This window comes from Equus caballus, chromosome 6, assembly GCF_041296265.1.
Source record: "Equus caballus isolate H_3958 breed thoroughbred chromosome 6, TB-T2T, whole genome shotgun sequence".
Lineage (NCBI taxonomy): Eukaryota > Metazoa > Chordata > Mammalia > Perissodactyla > Equidae > Equus > Equus caballus.
The window spans coordinates 94,273,765-94,284,025 of NC_091689.1; the positions used below are offsets into that span (position 1 = coordinate 94,273,765).

General features: G+C 51.8%; 1 long non-coding RNA gene across 1 annotated transcript; it reads left to right on the forward strand.

Moving 5' to 3' along the window:
* The first annotated feature begins 3,501 nt into the window (after positions 1-3,501).
* Positions 3,502-9,943, forward strand: LOC138924706 (uncharacterized). Its single transcript, XR_011439809.1, has 3 exons — positions 3,502-3,601; positions 3,713-3,856; positions 7,505-9,943. It is a non-coding gene; the product is annotated as an uncharacterized lncRNA (long non-coding RNA).
* The last annotated feature ends 318 nt before the right edge of the window (positions 9,944-10,261 follow it).

Here is a 10,261-nt window from a genome sequence, read left to right on the forward strand (position 1 = left end):
TGGTGGTGCCCCTATTGGTAAATTTTTAGGCTGTTTCCAGGTTTTCTCTCCTATAAGCAATGTTCTCTTGATCTTCTTTTACATCAATGTCTGTGCGTCTCTGATTCTTAGGACAGAAGTGTCTTTGCGACTGTGCCAGCTTCTTTCATAAGCGGCGATCTCCCCTCCTGTCTTTGTCTTCCCAGACTCCGTGGACTGGTCCTCTTCTCCATGTGATTAAGTTACAGTAATCAGCAGAATAGAACGCACGATATCGCATGCAGTTCTGGGTTTTCTTTGTTTTCAGGAGTGCGTGCTGCGTCAGGCTTGGGTTTCCAGACTCTCGGGATCCTGGTATTGGGCCCGGTTACCGTGGCTCCCAAATTCTCTTTGGCAAATATGCTCCTGAGTTCAGCCTGGGCAACAGGGACATATTTGTTGCCCCATGGCCTCCCCCCCTGGGCCCAGGACGTGGGATGAGCAGCCTCCTCTCTCTCCTTCAGGAGGCACCTGACTCGGCAGTGAGACTGGGGACTCAGTCGGCCGGGAAGCCACGAGTGGCGAGTCCAAGGGTTTCGGGTGGGAACTCCAGTGGGGCAGAGGCAGTGGTGGGTGGGGCGGGGTGAGGAGAATCCTGCTGAAGTGAAGGCCCCGCTCAGCATGGTCTTCTGCTCTCCCTTCTCCTCGAGGAGCCGCCTGCTCCTCTTTGCACAGACAGGTGCCCTTGACACGGCATGCCCCCACTCTGAGGTGAGGAGAAAGCAAAGCCAGCCCCACACTTGCTACTCTCTCCTCCCCGAGGAGACGGACTCTGCTCACTAGGGTTTGTGCCTCCAACACAAGCAGGAAACAGTCAAGGCCTGAAAAACCTTCTCCTCCACCCACGTGCTTCTCTCGTTCACTTAGACGCCCCTAAGGAAGGAGAAACGCTACCTGAAGGATAGCACTAGGCTTCTGGAGATGTGAAGGCCTGAAGTTGCACGTAGGGCTGGTTCTGGGAAAACCCAGATCCGACCGACTTCTGGGCCGTTCCTCCTGGGAGTGGATGGGCGTGTGGGAGTGAAGAGCTGAGGCGAAAGGCTGAGGTGAGGGAGGCTCTGCCATGCCGGTGGCAGAGGGACTGGTGTTGTGCTTACCCTTCCTGGAGCTTTTCCTCTCTTCCCTTCCCCTTCACTGCTAGTCATGTCCCCTAGTGGGTGTGGGCACAAGGGGCAAGGCTCCCAGGCAGCTGTGCAGTATGTAGCAGGGAGAGCGGGCAAGGCAAGGGCAGGGAGAAAGGATGGACACTTCAGACATTATCTTGGAGGAGAGGAAGTTCCTTCTAGAGCTCAGTGGGAGAGATGGAGCGTCCTTGATGATTCCTGCTGTGGTTACAGAAGGGACAGGTGGGAGAGAAATATCAGCCCCTGCCTGGAAATGTGTCCATGGCAGACTTGAGGGAGAATGAGGAGAGGATGACAATGAGGAAGATAAAGAGGATGAGGCTCCCTTTTGTGGAGTTTTCTGTCTGCCAGGCAATGTGCCACCACTGTAAACAAAAGGCTATATGTCATCCTCATCACAGCTCTGTGCAGAGGACTCTGTTGTTACTTGGAACATGAGACAGTTGAGGCTCAGAGAGAGGAACAGGCTTGCTCAAGGCCATCAGCTAGTGAGTGCAAAGACAGATTCCAACCCTCGGCGGCTGATCTCTAAGACCCACACCCAGCATCCTGCGACTGCACTCGATTCAGCAGGTCCTCACAGGGCCTGAACCGTAAGCCAGGCACAGCAGGGGCCTACAAAAGCGACAATGATGCCACCTTTATTTTTCAAAAGCTCGCAGTCCAGGGATGTTTCCAGAAGACCACATTTTTATTTCTTCCTTGCACTGAGTCCATTGCATTCGACATCAAAGCCCCTTCTTAGGATTTGAGAGCCTCATCATTTGTTTTACTCAGCTGGGTCTCTGTCTTCTCCAAGGAGGCCCTGAGTCTCTTCTCGCCCTTGCCTTTCTGCAGGGCACGGGGAAGACGAAGGCGAGAGCCCGGAGGACAGCCTGTGCCTTCCAGCGCCAGTCTCTTGACTTTACAACCTTGAATTCAGTCCATGGCGTCTGTGTTTCTGCGGGGGGTGGGGGGTGGGTCCCTCCAGCACCTCAGTAATTTGTCCTCTTGCGTCCTGCCAGCGCCAAGGCCAAGACGAACATCCCGCTGCAGCTTGGCCTGTGGTTTTCATTCTTTACACATCCACCCAGAGAATTTCACAGGCTCATTTCACTGCCAAACTCTCTCTGTGACACAGCGCATCCTTGTGACGTGTGGCCGTGCCCCTCCACCGGCCGCCCCTTTTCCTGCTTCCCCACAGGATCATCCTGCAGAGGGAGGGAGAGCAGCACAGTTTGCCATCTCTCCGTCTCGGCGGTCCCTGCTGGCAGTCCACAAACGGAGGATGTCTGCTTTCTTGCTTGACTTCCAGGGCATTTCCAACTGCCTTTCACACTTTGAATTGCACTGTCCTTTTGTCGCCCGATTCTTGATGCTGTCATCTGTGCTCTGACTGCATCTCACTCTGGGATCAGGTTGTCCAAGCCTTATTTTTTTCTATTTTGACTTGAGACAGCTTGTTGTTTATTGTTCAAGTCAGTGTGCATCTTGAGTACTGTGGCTTTAACATTCAAATGGAGTTAAGCATAGCTGGGACACTTTTCCGGTGGCCCTCACAGGCCATCAGATGGGGAAGACATTAAGATGGGGATATGCTGCGGGAGAAGTGCTGGGGAGCCCCAGGACAGAGATGACCTTGTCAGTGGTTATGAATGAGTCAAGTCTCTGCTTCAGAGCTGGGAAAGACACGTTTTCGAAGGCCCGAGAGGAAGGGAGATTCCTCAAGGCACCCTGGATTCTACCCAGATGCAAGAGCAGTTCTCCGGGCATTCCCCGGGATCTGAGCTCGGCTGGAGAGCTTTCCAAGAGACATTATCTCAGTACATTCCGTTTTAATAAAGAACATTTAAGGAGAGGCATCTGGGGAGCATGTGCAGCCTACAAAGCTGCTATAGGTAAAAAGAATTCTTTCTGCTCGTGGTAAATCCGCAATCGCTTGGCCAACGTGGATTTATTGCCACTAAATCTTCTGTGCACACGGTGAGAGGCTCAGGCTGAGGAGTAACAATCCCAGCTCTGTGCTGGTTCACATGAGCAGAACTGGCGGGCCGTGGCAGGCACGTCCCGCAGAGGATTGCTTGTCCATGCTCTGATTGCCCACTGTATGTGGTGGTGCCACGAGTCTTACCCACGTTTGTCCGGTGACACGCTTCCGCCGGGCGTGGGAAATGCCAACACTGTGTCAGCGACACTCACATTTCTCATTGCGCTCTCTTTGTCAGATGAGGACATGCTTATCCTAACAGGTCTCCTGTGAACTTTGGACCAAACTTTTGTGAGAACTCTGTCACTGAACCTGTTACTTACCTGCCCTTCTTTCTTTTTGGACAAGGTGTTTTGCTATTCCTTTCCCCATTTGCCACTTATCAAAAGCAAGGTGATAACCATCTTCTCTGTTTGACGAGGCGCATCATATTTCAATCTAGCTGTGGAGAAAATCCCTTTCTTCCTGGAAAGCAGGCAACCTGAATTGCAAGGTCAGAGATTCAAAGTTTTCTTTTTTCAAAATTTATTTTTAAACCAAGCAGATGTATATCCTAAGTCTCTTACTTAATCTGAGCTTTTTGTTTTTCTTATTATAAATTAAGAGGTTGGACCCCGTGGCCTCTTTGCAAGATCCTTTCTGCATTCTAAATGCCAAGGATGCTTCTGTGAGGAGGATCTGTGAGGGTACCGCCTGGCTGGAGTGGAGCCCTTTTTGTTTGGATGCAGACCATGTGCTTCCACCAGAGGTAAGACTTTCGTGCGTGAATTCTCCCTTCTTTCTGATGCTTCAGCCAATTGACAACCACCTACTACCAGGAAGGTGAACTTCTTAATCCATGCAATACATGTCTAGGGTTTTGTTTTCTAAATGAACTCCAACATCATAATGAATAACTTTATTGAGCATGTACTATGTACTAGGTATTCTTCTATGCCTTTAGATGTCAAACCACTTGCAATTTATTCTGCATCCTAAATTCTATTCTTTATCCCCACTTTACAGAGAAGCAAACCAAACAAAGCTGATCAGCAACTTGCCCAAGGCCCCATATAACAACATGGTAGATCTGGGTTCCAGTGCAGGCTGCCTGACGCCTGAGTCTCTGCTCTTGCCTTCCAGGCTAAATCTGCATCCATGCAATTTTTTTTTTTTTTTTTTTTTTTTTTTACAGCCTCACTTATTTTAGGGTCTGTTTTCAAGTATGATAAAATCTGCCAAATGTTAGAGGCTAGGACTTACATACATGTCTTGGAGATATGATTTGACTCAAGTGACACACAAATCTATGTAACACCAAACTATATACAAGAGCCTAGAATGAATGAGCTTGACACTGAGTTTCCTGGAAAGAAAATGGAGAGAGATTGCCACCACGGTGGATATTGGTTTGGAGACTGGACTCAGGTTTTAGTGGGGGGCCCTGTTCTTTTCTCTGAGCCCCACGCCATAGCCTCTGCTTCAGGCCTTACAAAGACTCTGAGCATTGCTGTCTTCCTGAATGAGAAATGGTGCCTGGTTACTCAGAGGGAAGCCAACTGTGGGATGTCCTGTGGCAATGACAGGATATGGCTCCAGCTGGAGTCTCTCTTCCTGCTTCTGTACGCAGCTCATCCTAGTTTCGCCAAAGACAAAAGCCACCCTCACAGAGGATTTTTCTCAAGCTCGGGGCCACCCTATTTTAAGAAATGCCCACAGCACCTCGAGCTTTGCCTGGTGTCTGATAAGCACTCAATAAATATTTGTTACCTCGTGGCAAAAGAGATCAATTCAGTAGTGATTTTTCACTTCTCCAAAAGATTCATTGCAGGGTCCTTTAAATGGCCAGCTCCCCCGGTGCATTTAAAATGCGACGATTCATAGGAATTCGATGTACAAGGTTCTGCAGGGCCACATCAATCGTGTAAACTGAGATGCATGTGCTGCCGGGTTCCCACTGACCGAGCGTGTTGGCAGCTGTCCTCCACCAGCTTGGAATGCACACAAACCCCGGGCTGCTCTCCCTCGCTTTTATCACAAAGGAGCTCATTTTGTGAATGAACAGCCACTGCCAACAGCATGATGGCATTCCCAGTGACCTTTGCCCGGGGATTGGATTCCCGCCCAGCAGGGAGACAAGGCCTTAGGAAAAGGTTAGTTCATTGATTGCCACGGCCTGCTGGGCCGAGGTCTGGGGAGGAAAGTCTCAGAGGACTTTTCCTTTTTCATCACTCGCCCCAGAGAAGCCACCCTGCCCGCCCGCGTAGCTTTCTCTGCCCTCCGTGTGGGTTGCTGTGCAGCAGGCAAGTTTTACCGCTTCTGCCGCTCCCGCTGCTGTGGTTTCTTCTTTTTTTTGAGCTATGAGTAATAATCGTTCTAGTTGTGCCTTGCTGTTTCCCAGCAGCAATTCTGGATCTTCGTGAGCTTCCGCCCCTTCCTGCCCCCACCCCTTTCCTGCTCCTCCTCCTCCTCACCACGGCTTTTTCAGTTTGATGTTTTTAGGTATCAAAGGAAGGTCTCCAGGAACCCTGCAACTAAAGACTTTAATGAGGACCATGCCCAAGAAATCCTGGCTGCCAAAGACATGACGATGATTTATGTCGCTCACTCACTCCCTAACAGCAAGAGGACTATTTGTAAAAATTAAAAAGCTGCTCATATGGAATTAAACAAGAGCATAGCTGCTTCCTTCCAGACCCCGGAGCTTAACAAAGAGAATCCACACTCCATAGCCAGCAGCACATGGCCCAGGGCCCATATCAGTCTTCCTGTCACATAAAGCTAAATCCTGTTAGCACAGGCCTAGAGCGTACTTTCTCTATGGGGGACCTCGAAAGGCACAGCCCCAGGGAAGCACGAGTGAGCCCGCAACACAAAAGGGTGTGCGCCTCACCTCGGGCCGAGGCTGAGCCGTGGATGGGCTCCGGGCGTCAGGAGCTGGGCAGAGCTATGGGCTGCCACAGTGGGGCACACTGGGATCGGCAGCAAGGCATTTGGGGTCCCCTCTTTGTTCCTGGCATCGGAGAGTTGAGTGACTCATGGATGCTCAGAATTGGGTTCTGGCCAGCTCAGTGGAGAGAGCGCTAGAGGGAGAGTATAGACTGTAATGTCTCCATGTCCTCATCTGCTAACTGAGGTGACCTCATAGTATAGTTGTGAGCGGTCAGGAGATGGAGCTGAGAAAACATGTAACAATGCCGGACATGCGAACTGTCATTCTTCTTCTTCTTCACGTGGCTGCCATGAAATGGTGCCACTCAGACCTGGAGGGTAATTGCCTGGTGGACTGTTCTGGGTTCTTTCATGTGATGGTGAGTTGGGTGCAGCCATAAGAGTGGACACAGGAGAGACAAAGCAAGGTGGGGCAGACGTCACAGTTGAGGACCGGCTAGTTTGAGATTGCAGCGTGCTCGAGGCTGTGGCGTGGTCTCTAGGCGCTGGTCCTGGTCCTGGGATGATGAGGGCAGAGGAATACTGTCCCCTGGGGTGCTGGGGCCAGAGGAGGGGGCTGTGGCTCTGCACTGATTAGTTTGCCTATGGAAGGTGGCTGAGTCCTTTGCCTTCTCTTAGAATTGGCTAGCCCTTGGAGGGGCAGTGTCTCCCAAGCCAGAAGAGGTTTTTTAAGATGTCAAGACATCATAATATACAGAAAATAAAAAATGTATACCACACCTGGCCCCAGCTGCTGTGCTCTATGTTTGCACCATGTGGCCCCAAGGCTACGCTTCCCACGGGCTCACAGCCATTGCTGGAGCACGGCAGGGACGCCACGCAGGCTCCTTCTGGAGCAGCCTGGGGCTCCTCTGACAGCAGCTCCAGCTCCTGGAGCCCCAGGAGTGCGGCCTGGCTCCATCCTTCCGGGACCTGTGCTGCTGCCTGAGACCCTCCTTCCTCCTCTCCGTCACGGGGGTCAGACCCACGGTGGGTCTGAAGGCTCTTCCTGCCTTTTCTGCCCCTGCCCCTCCACCATCTGTTCTCTCCCACGGGCTCTTCTCCCAATAACAACCATAATCCGCGTGTATCTAAATCCCTGTTTCAGTGCCTGCTTCTTGGGGACCTGAACTAACACACTTCCTAACCAGGCTCTCTGTCGTGACTGCACTGTCCCAGCATGAGCAACTTCTCCGACACATCGGCAGTGCTTCACTCCTTTACTTAGTCTCTCAACCTTGCCTAGAGGCATTGAATTAATATGCTATGAGTGCTCGATGCCAGAGCCCCCCACATGGTTCTTCTCTGCCGTGGACAGGATGTTTGCATTCTCCCCCACCCCCAATTCCCATGTGGAAACCTAACCCCCAATGCGATGATATTTGAAGGTGGGGCCTTTGGAAGGTGGTTATTTTGAGGGAGGGGCCCTCACGCCTGGGGTCTGTACTCTTATGCAAGAGACCCCAGAGAGCTCCCTTGCTTCCAGGTGAGGACACAGGAGAAGACGGCTGTCTATGAACGGCGAACCAGGTCCTCACCAGACACTGAATCTGCTGACAACTTGATCTTGGACTTCTCAGCCTCCAGAACAGTGAGAAACAAGTCTCCGTTGTTTATAAGCCCCTGGTCTATGGAGGTTTTGCTATAGCAGCCCGAATGGACTAAGATGCTCTCATAGCTGGGCTGCTGAGTCGGCACGCGCTGATAGGCATCAGTCATGTGGTTAATAGTCACGTGAAGTGATGTGAGACCCCAGATGTGGACGTGCTCCACTCCGCTGGGTGCAGGGAGTGGGGTGGGATGGACTGGGAAGGTTTCATTAAAGAGGGATGTTTAACTCAGGCAAAAGGCACACACCCCCCCCCACCCCCATCTGCAGTGTGACACAAGGAATAAGTAAAAAGGAGGAAGAAGAGCCTGTAAGATGAACATCATGTCCTGTGACAGGCTTGCCCCTATTTCACCGCCTCTTGCAACGGCTGTAATGTAGCAGTAATAATCCATGGATTTGAGACATATTCCACATTGCCAAGTGGAAAGAAGCACAAATGTCATGAGCTTGTCACGTTGGAAGGCCACTGGCAGATGGGCAAGTCAGTCTGAGAGGGGGCCGCGAGCTGCATACCATGACGGCGGTGCCACGCTCACTCGGGGCTCAGCCTGACCCCAGCACCGACCTCCGTTGTCGAATGGGGATCTGTTATGGGCTGGATTGTGTTCCCCCAGTTCAAATATTGAAGTCCTAACCCCTAGTCCCTCAGATTGACTATGTTTGGAGCTGGGGTCTTCACAGAGGTAACCACGTTAAGGTGAGGTCATCAGGGTGGGCCCTTCCAGTGTGACTGCTGTCCTTATGAGGAGAGGAGATTCGGATAGAGAGACACAGATAGAGGGAAGACGATGAGAAGATTACCATCTACTAACCAAGGAGAGAGGCCTCCACGGCCCTCCGAAGGAACCAGCCCTGCCAGCCCCTCGGTCTTGGACTTAGAGCCCCCACCGCTGTGAGATGACAAGCCTCTGTTGTTGAGGCTCCCTGTCTGTGGTCTGTTGTACGGCCACTCGAGCAGACTAACATAACACTCCTTCTTTGCCCCTTCCTTGGGGATAGGATCCGGCCCCTTCTGTCCCCAACCTTAACACAGAGGGGAGGGCAGGGAAAGATGGCGTTTGTCTTTCCCAGAGAACCGGAGAGGAAACTTTGACCATGGGAGAGAGAACGGGGGGGAAGCGAGGCCTGAGGGGAAGCGGAAAGCCGGGCCTGGCCAGGGCAGAAGAGGAAGAACCGACCGGGAACACCCGTCCCAGAGCCTCCGGGGCAGAAAGAGGAAGAGCCGCGTTGGCCCCTCTGCTTCGCATGCGCAGACGCTCCGGAGAGCAGGACAAGTTATTTCGCGGGAGTTGAAAGAGAGAGAGGCCATCTGATAAGGATCAAGTTGGCTCAGGCGCAGTGTGTCCAAAAGGAAGAAAAATGAGGCGAGAAGGATGCACTTTGGGACTAGAACCTAAACAGCACTTCATGTGCAGCCTGCGTTTGCCCCCTGAGGAGCCTGACGGGGGAAGTCGTGAGAAAGCCTGAGCGATACCTCAGACGCACGTCTCGACATTGCCCGAGAGGAAGGCTTTGTTGGCCCCCCGTCAGAACCAAGAAACATGAGCAATTTTAACTTGCAGGGTGTGAGGTGACGATCCAGTCACTTTCCTGGGGGAAAATCAAGTCAGACCGTGACAGATACTCCATTATAGCGAGTCGGGTCTGTGGGAGCTGCCCGGTGCCCGAGGCAGGGGCCGCAATATCTTACTGCCCAAACCATCTCCCTAAAGAGAAACAGCTCATGGAATTGCCTCATTCGCCCTGGTGTTTTTTGACATCCTGAGGCTTAGTTTCGTGCTAAAGCATTTTCTTTTTCATTTTTATATAAACAATAGAAATCTATGCGGTTACTAAGGGTAAGTCTCCCCAGCCAAACATACACACTTAGTGCCTGTGCCTCTTCTTAACGTCCCTGAGGTGGGACCAAGTTGCCCAGTGTACCTCATGTGACTTTAGGCCTCTCTTTCAACTTGTGGAGTAACCCTCCCCACCCCCCATATGCCTATTGCTTTTAGGAGTAGCAGCAATAGCAAACAATGAAAGACAAGAGAATTAGGGTCTAAATTATACAGGAAGACTGGGCTGACCCGTTGGCATAGTGGTTAAGGTCCCGTGCTCCACTTCAGCGGCCTGGGGTTTGTGGGTTTGGATCCTGGCGTGGACCTATGCACTGCTCATCAAGCCATGCTGTGGCAGTGTCCCACATACAAAATAGAGGAGGATTGCCACAGGTGTGAGCTCAGTGACAATCTTCCTCAAGCAACAAGAGGAAGATTGGCAACAGATGTTAGCTCAGGGCCAATCTTCCTCACCAAAAAAAAAAAAAAAAAATCATAGGGCGATATTTCTGCCCCCCACCCCCCAAGCTGAGAGAAGCAGCTCAGAGAGAAGCCACACTCACTGTGAGAAGGGAGCAGCCTCAAAGGAGGGCAAAGGGCAGCCTGGGTTCTACAGGAGGGGGGAGGAGCTGCCCAGCCTCGGGAGGGCCAACAGGAGAACCCACAGCTGAGGGAAGGGGTCTCTGGCTGACAGCTGCAACTGCAGAAGGAATAGTCACCCCTCGGATGAATTCATTTATTTATCAAGCACCTACGAGGCACTCGAGAAGGAGGCTCAGGGAATGCAGAGCCGAGGGGCTCAGTGTATGTG